Genomic DNA, 16,479 nt, shown 5'->3' on the forward strand with positions numbered 1-16,479 from the left:
CAAATGTTTTTCTTTTCACTTGTGCCATATGTTGATCCCAGTTACATGGGCAGAAAGAGGCAGCTTGTAATGTTTCTTAGAGGATTACACACTGTTTTGCATAAGAGAGTGTGCAGATGCAGGAGTAGATGTGGGATAAAACATGTTCCAGGCTTTCTTTGTGTTTTAGGGAGCTCAGTTTCAATTGTTTATTTCATCTGACACAAACCATTTTTATTTAACTTGGTAGATCTGGTAGATAAATGCGAAGTGGAAAACATAGTGTGAACAGCTTTCACCAACCGATTAACCCCTTACCCCTCCCCAAACTTGAAGATCGTGGCGCTTGTATTCATTTTGAAAGGTCCCAGGGTGGCATAAAGCATCTCATCTATAAGAACTCGCTCTCGTCTTCCTAAGGGGGGGGGGGAGAAAAAAACAAGCCTGTGCTTTAATGAAATCAGAGATGTTGTGAATGTGAACCAAACAGACACGTTCAGGGAGCAGTCCGGTTTGCAAAAACAAAGGCCTATGAGTCCCATATTATTGCACCAGAAAATAAATTGATAGATGACAAGATGAGAAAAAGTTCGTATGCAGAATTCGCAGTGTTTCACCTTTACTTTTTCCACCCACATTGTTTTTGTTGTCTGGAGGAGCTCACAGGCCCGTGCGCCAGATCAGTGGTCTTGCGCCTAGTCCTTATTAACTGTGAAAGTCATTTGCCATGCAACGTAACGGAGTCCTTTTGTTGTTCTTGCATCTATCCCAGGCAGATAGGTGGTTGCTGCTGTCTCTTGACATTCAGATTTTGACGTTCTCTTTTGTTTTCAGGGTAAGAAGTGACCTTTTGAGGTGACTATACCTGAAGATTGCTTTCCAGAAGCCAAAAAAGGTAAATGCAAATATGAATAGTGGAATTCTATCTTGGCCCATATCTCCCTCCTTCTAGGTATATCTTAATTCAACTCTTTTCCGATCTATGTAGCTACCAAATATATGTGTTTGCATTTGTGTGGAAGAGTCCTTATGTAGTAGAATCTTTGGGGAGAACTTTCAAGAAAAGACTGCTTGTAAGAAATGGTCTGCAGAGTGACCCTTCCCCCCCTAAAGGTTATCAAACTTTCTCCTTTTTATTGAAGCTGAACTTTTTTTTTTTTTTTTTTTTTTTTTTTTGGTTATTGACTTGGTGGGCTTAAAGTTAGAAAGCCATATTCACATCACAAGAGTGGTGATTCATAAAAACGAACTTGCTGCAAATGTGAGTAGCGCATGTCAGTGTTCTGTGCCCAAGTGGTGTCATCCGATTGATGTTCATCTGGCGGCTTTATAATCACCTTCTTTCAGAAATTAATAGTCAAGCACCATAGCAACACAGCACATTGATGTGACTGCTGAGCGGCGTGGGGCATATCCCTGTGATGTCAGCGCTAGGCTGCCTTGTTCTCTTGACCTTGCTTGAAAATCAAATGAGTATTTGATTTTAAAATTAGAAGTTTTCAGAGAGACTAATGTAGCTTGATGAATTAAAGCTAAATTAAATTTTCTCAAACTCACTTTTGGGGAGGGGGAACAAAAAAGCACTCTGTTTAAACTGGTTGCAGATACTCCATATTTTCTTGACTTCCAAAGCTCGCTCTCGGGTGGGGCCGTGGTCATCTGACCCAAGTTAACCTTGCAGGTCATTTTCACGGCTGAGGTTTCTCAAGTGGCATCTTCATTTTGTTTTTGAATTTTGGCCAATAACAGCTCCGTTTGCTTTAGTAGATTTGTGTCTGTTGTAAAACAGGTTCCTTGCTGACCTGGTTCCACCGAGTCTCCACTCAGGTATTACTAAGTTGAGTTTATGAATTTGTAAGACAGAGACTTCCTACTCTTTAGTTGAACATGTTTGGGGTTTTTTTGAACCTTTATAACGCAAAGATTCTTTGATCACTGTTGTTTTTAATCTTAGCATTTGGGGACTCTAGAATGCCTCTGAAAGGTATGGATTTGTTTTTAGAGTTGCATTCTGGCACATTGGATTGGAGGCAAAAAAATCCAATTTGCTGCATTTCACCATCGTTGTTGTTTACATGAAACCTTTGCGGGAAGCACTTGCTTGCCCGCCACGGGGGACAGGTTCACTTATCCACTACAGCACGGAAAGGGTGGATCCCAACTACTATTTGGGGTGATCAAGTCAAAACACTTCCCTTTGCTAAGACTCAGTTGCCCGGTCTTAAAAAGGAAGGCTTAGTTAATTTCAGGAATCTGCAAACTTTTTCTGTAAAGGGCCACACAGGAAATATTTTCTGTTTTGTGGGCCATTCCTCCTCTGCCACAGCGACTCAGCTCGACTGCACGTTGTGTCTCCTGGTCTCCATGAGTCCTGCGAGATCTCAGTCCAAGACGTTCCTTATGCAAAGCTGTGCCAGGTGTTTAACTCATCTCGCGCCGTTAGCTAGCAAAGATTTCCAGCAGAGCTCAAAACTGTGATTAAACAAAGCTGAAAGCGTGGTTGAAAAGATGAAATATTCACCTTGAGAGTTGTGTTACCCCGACAGCTTCAAATAGGGGCGTCCTGAGTAGTTTTCATTATTTTCTTTGGAGTCACCTGTAAGCATGAATTATTTTTCTTCTGACTTGATGTCTTTATAATGCCTACGCTAACACCCATGACCTGAAAATGGGCACGCTTGAATGTGTGCGATGTGATTTGTTTCCAATTCTGTGATAACGGTCAAAGTTTAAAATATCGTGAGACAGGGGCAAGTTCGGGGGGGGAAAAAAACCAAGAAGGAAAGAAAAGGTTCCAGGAAATTTTCATTAGTGTTGACTAAGAGAGGCAGTCCATGGGGAGAGAAAAAATTCTTTCTTTATAATTAATGTCAAGGACATGGTGTATTAAAGGATACGATATACTGCAAATGAGGAACTCCTTGTCAAATTTCAGGAACAGTGAAACATTTTGTCCTTCTGATGGCTCCTGTCATGACACAAAGGAAGCTGAGCAATAAATTCATATAATTTTTGTTTTAAACTTGACTGCTAGGAAGCTTGGAGTAAGAGTTTTCAATCTCTGTATAGTTTCTTTCCCACTCCAACTTTTTGTGATTGAGATCTTTTTATATAAACTTCATTTTTCCTACCCCCAATTAACATTGGGTTATTTATTTTTATCCTTCTACAATCTCAATTCCATTTTGTTTAACCCTCATTTCAAATTTTATTTTACTTTTTTTAGAAATTAGTGAAGGTATAGAGACTTAAATAACAAATCACATGTAATTTTTTTTAACCTTTTAACAAGCTCAAAGAGCCTTCAAAAACGAATCCTTATTTATTTTGAGCTCATATATAAATGAAAAAAAGTTTTGTTGAAAAGGTTAAAAAAAAAAGTCTGTAAAATGGCTGGAATGGTTACTGTTTCTTTCTGAGGGATAATCCTTAAACAGAGAAGAGCGTGGGGTGCCTGGGTGGCTCAGTCAGTTAAGTGTCCCACTCTTGATTTCAGCTCAGGTCATTATCTCAGGGTTGTGGGATCGAGGCCCGTGATGGGCTCAGCAGTGAGTGTGGAGTCTGCTTAGGATTATCTTTCTCTCCCTCTGCCCCTCCCTGCACCTCTTGCGTGTGCATGCACGGGCACACTGTCTCTCAAAAGCAAACAAAAACCACAAAACCCCGAGAAGATCATGCTATCCAGTGATGATGGAGAAACCAGCACCATCTCTACGCCATCAAAAACAGGTAGATTTCAGATGACGGGTGCTTCTTAGTAAATGTCATACCGCATTTGAAACTTGGGAATCATAAGTAGCATAGATGCAAGTAAATATGTCGACATTGGCACTATGGGCAAAACTACTTACGTGCATAAAGGGGCCAGGCACATTCAGAAAAACAGATGAAGCCATTTTTCAGATTTAGATTCAAAGGTCCGAAGAGTCATAAATAACAGTCATGTAACAGTTTTTTTCCAAGTAGATCTGAACACGTTACAAAATGGGTTTGGTGCCAGCATTCTTGAGAGCAATGATTATAATCCCCACTCTACAGACTGGGAAGGTGGTCCCAGAAGTGATCAGTAACTTACCCACGGTTACCCAGAATGTCAAGACTGGACGTAAAAAGACGTCTTGTTCGGGTCACAGTTATATTGATGTCATTTTATCATGGCTGCCTTAGTTTGTGATTCACTAAAGGTTTAGACATCATTTCCCCTCTGCTTTCCCCCGACGTTGGCATTGCACCTACATGCATTTTTGCTTGAGATTCAAATTCAATTTGTAAAACTCATATTCTTGTATCAGTTCTGAGTGGCATTGGGAGTGGATGATAATCATCAAGCGCATATAGATGACAATTAAATGGTTATTTTAAAACATTTTAGGCATCTTCAAGCTTCACATCTTATGTGCTGTTGATTTCTTTTTTTTTAATTTCTTTTTATGGTCAACTTATTTGTGAGAAAGTCAAGAGACAATATAAAAGACAGCGTAATCATTGCAATATTCTCCTACCCCCGATTTGAGCTCTTTTTTGTTGGATCCAGGAGTATAAAGCATCCTTATAGACTCTACTCATTGTGTCTTTCATATCGCAGATTGTATCTTGGTTACAAATAAAGGTAAAATGGCTATTCAGCTATTTAAAATATATCCACTGGTTCTTTTGAAAGTGTATATTTATTTGGTTTAAATATTTAATGCCAATAACATTCAAAGTTAAGTCCATTTCAAAATGACTGCTTTGTAGCATTCCACATTTGAATTGTGTGACATAATTTATCAAGTTGTTGTGTAGACATTAACAGTGTCTTCATTGAGCCATCAGATGACCACGCTAGCTGAATCACTAGTCTGTTCAGTTAAGCATTGGAGTCCTTCTCTCTCCCTTTCTCCCCGCACACCCATGCCTGGGCTTAACGATCAGGGTAAAGATTAGGCTGGTATTATAGCATAGAGACCCCAACATACAATGTCTTAGATAATGGAAGTTTAGTTTTCTCTTATGTAACAGTCTAACCAGTCTAGCTTACCTGGCAGGTTCTTTCTCTTTTGCTCTCCTACCTTGGGACTTTGTCATTATTTACATGGTTGAAGCATAGTGGAGAAATCCAAGGCAAGCAGTTTTCTTTGATGCAAATGAGTTAAAAATTGCACATATCCCATCCATTGACCTTTATTTGGTAGGATTATGGTAGCCTGGTTGCAAGAATCTGCAGTGGCTGCTGGGAAATGTGTCTACCAGGATGGCCAGGAGCATGGGCGAATTGAAGAACAGGCTTAAGGGGACAATTTGAACACAGCAACTTGATTGGTTGAATTGCCCCAATCCGGTGATTTCGTTTGTTCATTCATTCATTCATTCATACAAAAGTACATACTGCATACATACATAAATTCCTACTGCAGGTATTTACTGATGATTGTGTGCTAGTTGTTAAGATCGTAGCACTACATAAGAAGGACATGGTCTCTGTCCTCATAGAGTTTATATTAGAGAGGGGAAGACCCACATTATGAACGAGGTTGATGACCAGTATCAGGAAGGGCAAATACTGGTTGCTGGGAGAAAGTGATGTATAATGGGTACACCAAGGTATCAGGGATTTATGTATTTTAGCCTTCTATGGAAGCTGTGTTAGCTTAACTTGATTTTATTGTATTTTTCATGACAATGCTGTTATGAACATTATCAGGCATATTAATTTTGTTAATAGCTTTATTGAGATATAATTCACATCACAATACAGTTCACCCACCTAAAGTGTACCATTCAATGGCTTTGAGTATGTTCCCAGAGTTTGCAACCAGCATCACAGTCTGGTTTCAGAACATTTTCAGCACCCCAGAAAGAGACCCCATAACCATTAGTAGTCATTCCCCTCAACTGAGCACTTGACAACAACTAATCTACTTTCTGTCTGCATAGATTGACCTATTTGGGACATTTCCCATAACTGGAATCCTACAATATGTGGTCTTTGGTGAGTGACTTCCTTCACTTAGCATGATGTTTTCAGGGTTCATCCCAAGCACTTAAATCTGTAACTACCAAAAAATAAATAAATAAATTTGTAACTCTCATACAACCTCAGAGTTGTTTGAGTTCTTACTCCGAAACCCAACAAAATGGTGACCTGAAATATTCTTACAGGGGATGGCAATTGGGGGAAACATGACTGTCCTCATGTTGTTTATATTTTCATAGAACTGACTTGGCCTCCCAACAGTTAAACTTCAAAATTTAAATGTTTGCATTTTAAGTTAGCTGTTTTTAAACATTGTTAACCATAATGCTAAACTAAGTTACTCTGTAAACAAGAGCTGTTTCTCTTGAATGTTAGTTTCAAAGAAAAAAAATTTTAAATATTGATTTCCAGAGAAATATGCTCAATAGAGTTCGTTTTCAAGCAGAAGTCACTTGTTGAAACGTACATACAGGCGTCTTTAGTAGTAAAGGCAGTCTTTGCAGCGATTATCAGCTAGCCGTGTTTTGCACTGTGAACAATCAGAAATACAAAACCGAATAACAAATGGTTTATTCGTCTTTTTAAAATGATGTTTTGTTCTTCCATCTGCCAAGGGCACAAATATCCCAGTTGCTCACCTTGAGCATCTTAGAAAGAGATTCTCAGTTTAGGTGACAACGTAACAGCTTAACAGAGATGTAGGAAGTATTGCCTTTACTTTGGCAATTCACAAACCTCAGGAAGAAATGTGAAGCTGAACTGAACAAAAACAAAACCCTGTTTAAGGTAGCAGATCTGTGCCAACCTTGACTGCATTACCCCCTCGTGTCTAGTAACACCCAGAACCTTAAAGGAGCAAATGTCCTCTTGGTGGTAGAATCCTTATTTTGAGTCCGTTTTGAAAAGTGACCTTCTGTCCAGGGTTGAGTTCGGATTTGAAGTTGACAGTACCTTTTAAAAAGACTACTGGTGAGTGGGAGTTCGCAATTGAAAAATGAAGATTAATCATTTAAGTTTGTACTTCTCTGTCCTTGATCTGAACTCTTGGACTTCTGTAGCCTTTGCATGGTGGGGTAGGGAGGGGAGAAGAATGAAAAAGCTTGAAGTCTTTATGCTCTGTTCAAATGTACTCTTTTTGAAGTGTGAAAATCATGCACATTTTCCCTTGAATTTTGTATATTAGCATGCATGTAGTATATAATTATAAGTAATTAGATGTTTTGTTAATTATCTGACAGTGCGATGAGTTATTTAAAATTACCTTTTAATTAAAAAAACAGTCTTGCCTCATCGGATGGACGGTGATGACTTCAGTCTGTGGATTGGCGTGGTACTTTAATTCCTCGGCTTATCCCTCCAGGCCTCTTTTTTCTGGAAGCCTGTTTCCCTTTCACAGGGTCCTGAGCTGTCCCTAGAGGTCAGAGGAAGTGCCCTAAAATCTATTCAGTACGGATGACATACCTTAAAGTTTATTTAGAACAATGATTTTCAGAGTGGGCATTGGGACCCATTTGTGGGTTAGGAAATCTGTTTAGTGGATTGTGCCCCAGGATTCCTAAGAAATGGAAGAAGCATAAAGTAGAGTAGAATAAATTGAGTAAACCTACACTGTCTAATATGGAGACCACTAGCCGCATGTTTGCAGGGCGATCAGCTCAAACTTATATGTGCTGTAAGTGTAAATTCCACAAAGTAATTTAAAAGACTTTGTGTGGAAAAAGACCCATGTGAAATATTTGGATTATTGTTCCTTATTGCTTATACATTGAAATGATCGTATTTTTGTTAGGTTTAATAATAGAAATTATTTACCTGAATTTTCACTGCTTCAGTGTGGTTACAATTACACATGTGGCAGGCCTCGTATTTCTAATGGACAGCTTTGCTCAAGTTGATGGGGAATCTCTCAGTGAGCGACACTGCTGTCAAGCCCTCTGCTTGGTGTTCTAGGGGATGGGGACAGCCAGGGATAAATATAAATACACAGCGATAGAGGCGCTGGGGAGGAAGTGTAGGAGGGTGAGGGAGATCAGATTGCCCGAGGAAGGGGTCCAACTATAAATAATCAGGGTAAGGCTGACTGTGAAGCACGGGAGCGTTGGAGCAAAGATTTAGCGTGTTCTAAAGAGAGCAAGTTGGCTCGTGTGACTGAAGTCAAGTCATCAAGGGGGAGAGTAGTCTGAGGCATGGTCAAGAAGAAACAGGGCCAGGGGTGCCTGGCTGGCACAATCAGAAGAGCAAGGGGCTCCCATCTTGGGGTCATGAGTTTGAGCCCCAGGTTGGGTGCAAAGATTACTTAAAAAAAAAAAGTTAAATAAATTTTGAAAAACAAACAAAAAAGGAAGTAACAGGGCCAGACTGAGTAGGGCATGAAGACTCACTGGACTCAGTCTTTTAGTAAACTAGGGAACCACTGATGGGCTTTGAGGTGGGTCAGGATCTGACTCATGCTTTAAATGGATCACTCTGGAAGCCGTTTTGAAATTTGCCTGTGGGTGAACAAAGCAAGATGATAGGGAGGGCGACTTGGTAGGAGGCCACTGTAATCATCCCAATGAGATAGGAGGATGGCAGGATCAGGATGGTGAGAAGTAGTTAGATTTGCTTTTGATTTGAAGGAAGAGCCAAAGGGTTTCCTGGTGGAATAGATGTAGAATGTTTTAAAAAGTGGCATCAGGGCTGACTCCAGGATTTTTGTGCTGAATGACGGGGTAATGTCATCTGCGGGATTGCTTGTTCATAGAAAAGAAAGAGTTACAAGATGGAGGCTTTGGGCCCAAGCAACAGCTGGGAGGATGGAGCTGCCATGAACTGAAATAGGGACCCCTGTAGGGGCATCGGTTTGAGGGTATTAAAGGAAAAAAACAAATTCATCTCCCTGGTTAAAGATGGTAAGGCACACTTTATTCAGGACCATCACAATAGGTGTTGGGAACACTCCAGTGAGATTTTCTACAGGAGAGACATTGGCTCAACTCTGCATACAGCCCAGGCAAGTAGGAATTTATAGCCAGGGAGGAGAGTGGGCGTCCGCGGATGGAAAATTACCAAGAGAAAACATCGTGGGTAAGCAGAGGGTCTGAGCTACACAGATCTCACAGGACTCTTGCTGAAGACAGGCCAGTGTGATCAGACACTACCTGGGGGGTGATGGAGGAGGAGGAAACCAGTCAGCTATCAGCAGTGATCAGATACTGAAGGTGGTAGAGGGGGTGCTTGTGGTTAAACTGACTTAGCAGGATTCTTGCTAAAACTGGATTTTATAAGGAGGTGCCCAGGTGGGTTCAGGAGCCTGACTAAAGTTTGGTCAAGCCAGGAGTGTTGTCAAGGGTGGACGAGGGAAGCAGGGGAAAGCAGGAGTGTAACTGTAGACACGTGGGCTTTGAGCAGTGTAGTATTCTCCCAGATTGAGCTGGCAAATGGGCATTTGGGTATGTGGATCTAGAAATGTCCTAGCTGAGGCTGTAAATTAAGGATCTGTAACGTAAGTGACGCATAAAGGCATGAACCTGAGTGAGCTCACCAAGACAGCCGTGGTGTAAGTAGAGAAGAGTAGGGCTCCAAGATGGGGGTTCTGAAGCCAACACCATGTTAAGTGATTCGATCACAGGATATAGAGATGAAAGAGGCAAAGCTGGCAGGAAATTTGGGAGATTTGGGTGAACTGGGAGCCCACTGAGGACATTGTTTAAAGGAGGAGAGCATTTGGGCACCTGGGTGGCTCAGTTGGTTCAGCATCCGACTCTTGGTTTCCGCTCAGGTCATGATCTGGGGTCATGAGATCGAGCCCCACGTCTGGCTCCATGCTCAGTGCAGAGTCTGCTTGGGTTTGTTTCTCTCTTGCTCTTCCTCGTACTTTCTCTCTCTCTCTCTCTCTCTCTCTCAAATAAATATTTAAAAAAAAAAAGAGGAAAGCATGTCAGCTGCATCAGAGATGGCTAAGAGGTCAGAGGAAATGATGACAAAGAACGGACTATTGTGTTTGTCAACATGAAAGTCATCGATAACCTTAACCAATGAGAGTCAAAAATGTTGGACTCTCACACCCATAATATATACTGGCTTTGTAGGACCACCAGTGTGCTTATGGTAGGCACTGTGAATGATTTTTTCCGGGCATGGTGCCCGTTCGGCACTGTTATCTGTTAAGGTCGTCACATGTACCCCCACCCCTTGCAGGCCCACGTAGACAGGGGGCTAACTCTGTGATACTTGGGTCACAGCACAGCCTGTCGAAAGTGATCACAGAAAAATTCACTGCTACGCAAAGGAACTCTGCACATTTTGCCCCTTTCAATTCATTCTCTACTCCAGTGGTTGAGATAGTACTCTTTAAAGAAAAGGCAAATGGGGCACCTGGGTGGCTCAGTCGGTGAAGCGTCCAACTCTTGATCTCAGCTCAGGTCTTGATCTCAGGGTGGTGAGTTCAAGCCCCACACTGGGCTCAAAAAAAGAAAGAAAGAAAGAAAAGAAAGAAAAAGCAGGGGAAAAGGGGGATGCATAACATATGTTGTTTTAATCATCTGAAGTATACCACAGCTTGGTGTGGTTAACATGGTCTCCAGATTAGTAAAGTATTAGTTTGTGCATGAGCCCCACGCCAGTCTGTCACCTTCACCTTATACTAATCTAGGTAGTCTTTGATGGGCTTATCTGCCTTTCAACTCAACTAAGAGCATCAAAGATTCTGGCTTATTCAAAAATTCTGAAACACAGTGAACATTCTTGAGATTTCTAGGCTGGTCCCCAAATCTTCAAGCATCTAGAAAACTGTAGGTAAAGTAAGAACAAATATGCTTGCTCTCTTTAGGTACTAAATTCCATTAAGGTAGTGTTGGGTGAAGTAAGAATATTCCCGTTTTGTGGAAGCTAATAACCGTTCTTCTTAGAGGAAGAAAATGTAGGAAGAACAATTCCACTGGTGACCTCCCCTAACCAGTTCAACATTTTATCAGTATCCTGCCGGGATTTTGTATATATAGATTTGTTTATATGTGCTCGTCCTGCGCACATTAGTGTGTTTCCTATTTTTACCCTTACACTATGGCAAATATTTTTCCGAGTCATTACATGTTATATCTAAATCTTATTTTAGGATACTTTGGCGACTTCTCTTGTTGTGTTGTCCATCCCTGCAATGGTGGGGTTTCCGATTTGTTCTATTTAAGGCATGATGGCCAGGATATCTATGTTGGACCTCTCAAGATAGCTCAGTCTTGAATTCATTTTATAAATGATGTTGAGATTTTAGATTATCATCTAGTTTCTCCCTCGACTTCTAGATAATATTAAAGCTAAGCTGGGCCACACAGAATCACCCCTTGGGGTCAACTGTATGCATTTTCCACAATTACGTGAAGTACAATTTATTTTGATTTCAAAATGTCTAGACTTTAAGTTGCTAGGCATTTTTTCCCCCCTGATCTGAATTGTTTTTGGTATTTTCCCACTCCCCCAACTTGATTTTCAGCCTGTGAGCTAGGGACTTTGTGTTCTTTCAAGGGTGCGCCGTTCTTCCTCTCCCTGTTTCATTAGCCCGACATCACTCCTTCTCTTTCCCCCATGCAGACCATTGCTTTACGTTTGCCTTTGCGTCTCCAGAATTTGCTTTGGTTGGGGTTCCCTCAGTTTATGCAGAAAAATTAAGAGGTACTTACAGCTTTTAGAGTGTAAAATTTTAAATTCTCTTCTTTTGTGCTCCATACCCCAGCAGTATCGGCATTAACGGTGTAGGCAACAAATGTTTGCGTTCCAGCGAGCTTTGCTGTGTGTTGAAAATTGGGCAGGTACTCCGCTCTGCTCTGTGGAGAAGTAGTCTCCGAACTTCAGAGAGGACCAAAGAATGTGGGACTTGTCTGGTCTCTTCCTTGTAGTGGACTGAAGATGACACAGACATCCAGGAAAGGGACATGGCAGACCCCAGGCCATTGCCCAATCGTGACCCTCTGTGTTGGGAATCCCCTGCTCTTCTCCTACACCTCTTCCTTCCTTTTATGATAGGATACCCCAAATATGTAGAATTATTAGAATATGACTATTAAAAAGTTGACTATTAAAAAAAAACAGACCTGAGAAAAGTCAAAATATGTGTGCGTGTTGTGTGTGTGTGTGTGTGTGTGTGTGTGTGTGTGTGTGTAATGTAGCTGGCCCTTATCTTGGATTTCATTTCCAGCACGCTCTCCTTTTTCCAGCAATGTTAAGGGAAATGACGCCATTTACAAGTGTTTCAGCATATTCACTATGAGAAATGTCCCCTAAATACCTTCATCTCAAGCAAACAAAAATAAGTAAAAATAAAAATATTCGTTTCAGAAGATGCCTACTTTTCCCTCGCCTTCCCACCTTCATGTCCTCCCTCCCTCATCTTCCAGTTTCTGGAGGTGCCCTTCCTCCTGCTCCTCCTTCTCCTTTCTCCTGCTTCTGCTCTCGCCCGTCTCTCCCTCTCTGTCTCCTGCCTCCGAAGGCTGATCTTTTTTTTTTTTTAAACAAGACCATTTGATGAAGTTGTATATAAAAGTAGAATGTTCCTGCCAGTTTACAACTGTGCATTTAAAAAATTGTTGAATGTGATGTGTAGCCTGAGAATTTCAGTGTCCACTGCCCTTGCCTGACTGACTGGTACAGATGAACACCTCCCAGGTACCATGTGCTTTGCCGCAGGCTGGGGCACAGGGAAGGGTAATTGTGTTTTGCTTACATTCTTTGAGGTGCACACTGTGTATTCGATTGCAGCTACTCATGCTCCAAGGTCTTGTTCCTCTAGCTCTGGAATGGGGTTGACATCCTCTCTTTATTTCCTTATGTGGGATAAAAATACATGAAGACCGATATAGAATTGTCACTGGGAACTTCACTAGCTAAGTTCTTATTATGTTATTAGTAATAGAAACAGAGGAGGAAATTCCCACAAACTTCGTTTGGTTTTCTGATGACACATGTTAAACCAGCTCATTATAGGGAATTTGAAATTACAGAAAAGCAGACCAAGTGAAAAAGTAAAAATAATCTAGAGTCCTGACCCTGAGAATAACATAAATTTTCTGCCATTCTTTTTTCTTTGAGTGTATACATATTTAACAAATTGCTGCCATCCGGTATATAGAATTGTCTGTTTTTAAAATTTAATATTACACAGTATTTTTGCATGTCATGAAGTATTGTTAAAGATATCTTAAACGATTACATGCTGTGTCATCCTTTTGCATGTAATACAATTTAATTATCTGTTCCTTAATACTGGGTGTGGAGATGGTTCCAGTTTTTCTGTAATATACTCATTGCAGTGGGCGTATCTGTGCATAGGTGTTTGTCAATTGTTTTTATTTCTTTAGATATATTCTAGAGGGGGAGATTACTCAAAGAGAGTTTATGGAATTCTTACAGGTTTTCCATGCATCTTGTCATACTGTTTTTCCAAATGCACCGATTTACACTCCTGTTAACCCTGAATGAGCGTGTTTATTTCACTGCCACTTTGCCAACAACGAGTATCAACATTTTTTTTGTTATCATTTGATTCACAGGATCTCATTTTTTTTTTTTTCTTGTTCAATTCTTTGGTTATAAATGAAGTTTGGAAATTTTGTTTCTTTAGTCTGTTTGCATTTTTTCTTTTAATTGTTCATAATTTTTGGAGAAGCCGGCAGTTGAAGGAGTAGGAATGAGGAAGCCAGAATGCTGAGAGCATAGGGAAGGGATCCTGTCATTGAGAGGGTCCTTGACCAGTGGCTCTTATGGCTGAATTTACAGAGTGAATTCACAGAGTACTACAGTGCAGCTTTGGTCTAAGTGCTAAAATTAGAAAAGGCCAGACCACTGGCACTCAGATGTTCCTGAAACCAGATGGAGAGATCTGGGCTCATAAGCTTTCCAAAAACTTGGATGCTTTAAATTTATTCCTTTATTCGCCAAATAATTATTGAATGCTTACTTGTTTCAAGCACTCTTCTAGGCACCAGGGATATACTGGTAAACAACAAAAGAGAGGCTCTTTAAATGTGGTGAGTCTCCCTCATTGCTTTATAATGAGGACAAATGGAAAGTTCTCCATAAAGCACTTAGCACAGCGAGAGTCATGCTTTCTCCTCTTCTTATTGCTTCTCCTGCTTCTTTGTTAGAAGCAGCAGCTCAAATAAAAAACTACGTCCAGCCAGGTCCCTTCTGTGGTCTCCTTGTCACACTTCGGAAAGGCACGCTGTCACAGGCCCGGTGTCCCCCAACCCGAGAAGTTTCTCTCCATTTCTCTTCTAGCCCCTTTCTTTACCCACTGAGCTAGTGTCCTCCAGCCATGTGGTTCGGGAAGCCTGTAGAGAAGCAGGGCCCTGTGCAGTTGAGCGGTAAGACCCTGGGGACAGACCTACGGACTTCAGGGGAGCCCCTCCCATTTGCATCCTGTTTGTAGGGGTATTGCTGAAGGCTGAGAGGTGCTCCCTGGGCATTGGCTCATTGTCTGTAAGCTCAACCAGCTGACTCTCATCAACCCCTGAATGAAGGAATCCAAAATAGAAAAGGAAAGTGTTCTTCCTCTGGATTTCTCAGTGTTCTCTGGGATTCCGGAACTCTGCACTGAGTGGGGGAAGACAGGCCCCCTCGGCCCTGGGACCACACTCGCTTGCTCTCTGGCTTGTCCCACTCCTGGGAATGCACTTGGCAACCATCCCCCTGTCTGTGTACTTGCCTGGTTCCTGTCACCACTGTTTCAAAACACAACTGATTTGTAATCGAGATAAACATTCCCAATGCTGAAATGATGAAGGGGTGGCTCAGGGTTGCAGTCCTCGTGCCCCGCTCCGAGGCATGGATTGGTGTGGGCCTCATCTGAGTTTACACCTGTCAGTTCTTGGGCAGCTCCCGACATGCTCCGCCACTTGTCCCCATCTGAGACATGGGGAGAATGAAAAGCCCTGTCACGTCGATGTGCTGTGAGGATTATACGCAGAAGTTTGCTGAGAGGTCTGCTTTGCAGGTCCAGCCGTGCTACTTTCTGACTTTGTCATCTGGAGGAAGCAACCAGATTCTCTAAGCCTTTTTTCCCTTATCTGAAAAAATAGGGACTTGGAAGTCGTTGGAAGATTAACTGAGTCATTCCAAGTCAAAAGTGCTTAGAGCAGAGCTTCATATCCAGGAAAGGCTCGGTGGTGTTGGCTCAGTAATGTCTGTTTTTGTTATTAGTGCAGTGCATGGAACGTAGTAAGTTCTCAAGGATGGCAATACATTTTATTATTAACTTTAAAGGGAATGGAAATGGTTTTAAGTGGCTCTTTTTATGGGGGAGACTCCAATTATGGAAATAGAAATGAAGGAGGCAGCCTGATACTTTCCCCTGGCCCCAAATAGAAAACACAACCCGAAGTTTTAAGATCCTAAGAAGACAGAAGCGGTCTCTGAGGTTTTCAGGATAACGTTGTATTTCTGTACCATCTTCTTCTCGCCTCCCATCTGCCGTCACCAGGTAAAGGGTGGGGCCATCCAGTGGGATCCCGCCTGCCCATTTGTAGGAATTTGAATCTGCCTGTTAGCTACGCTGCAGCTTAAATCTGACTGCTAAAATTTAGGCCAGGCCGTTGACACCCAGATGCTCCTGAGTTCAGGTGGAGAGATCTGGGTCTCGCAAGCTTTTTAAAACCAAAACTGTGTGACAGAAATAGTGTGAAAAGGTTTTCCAGGGTTGTTCATGAGACTCATTGGCTCTAACGTAATCTTATTATAGAACTTACACATAGAGACAACGTAAGAGCATTAGGCTTGTGTCCTCAGCACTTCACCTTGAGAGGAATGTGGGTAGAAATTTCATTGAGTATTCATTGTGTCCAAGGCTAGAGAAGGAGAGAGACAGAGACTGAACTGGAGGGAGGGAAGGAGGTCCCCAGGGCAAGAAGCAGGAATTCCTGTCTATCTGGGAGAAAGTAAAGTCTCTTTTCCACTACTCAGTTGTGTTTTTGGGGTGCACTTGGCAGAAGTGACCTTGACCCCACTGTTGGGCAAAGGATTGCATTTCTGCGCACATGTGCATGCATGTGCCTACCCCCCCGCCCCCACCCCCACCCCACCAAGCCCTTTCTCCGAAAGCTCCAGAATGTATCATTTCCAACAAGGGTGTGAGGAATGATCACGAGGGATACATCATACATGGTTATGAAGCCCAACAAGCAATTTTCTCTCTCTGTTTCTTCCAATGCCTTGTTTGATTTTTCTTACCCATGATATTTGTCATTGTGAGAATAAACAGGAAAGCATCAGTAAGAAAGTAAACATGATTGCAGAGTTATCCTCCAGGATCACAACCTGGGCCACTTCGGAATCCGTTCTTCTAAATATCACTCTCTCTGCCTCTGTGTTATTGAGCTGGCCTGGGCTGTCCAGCGTGGTACCAGGTGCCAGACAGCTCTTGAGCAGTGGAAACATGGCTCACGTGAATCGACCTGTGCTGTGCCTGCCAAATGCCCACCAGATTTTGAAAAACAAAAACCAAAACCAAAAAACGGGACTGTAAAATAGATATTAAGTTTAGATCTTGACTACAGGTTGAAATTATAATACTTTAG

The 16,479-nt window shown here is 41.8% G+C and overlaps 1 protein-coding gene across 6 annotated transcripts in view; it reads left to right on the forward strand.

Moving 5' to 3' along the window:
- Positions 1 to 16,479, forward strand: part of FOXP1 (forkhead box P1) — a 576,958-nt gene that overhangs the window by 257,614 nt on the left and 302,865 nt on the right. For all 6 annotated transcript variants that reach the window (XM_040628561.1, XM_040628562.1, XM_040628558.1 and 3 more), the window contains one exon: positions 814 to 874. The gene's annotated coding sequence lies outside the window, so the exon portion shown is untranslated. The remainder of the gene's footprint in view (positions 1 to 813; positions 875 to 16,479) is intronic.

The sequence above is a fragment of the Ursus maritimus genome, unplaced genomic scaffold, assembly GCF_017311325.1.
Source record: "Ursus maritimus isolate PB19 unplaced genomic scaffold, ASM1731132v1 scaffold_14, whole genome shotgun sequence".
Taxonomy (NCBI): Eukaryota; Metazoa; Chordata; class Mammalia; order Carnivora; family Ursidae; genus Ursus; species Ursus maritimus.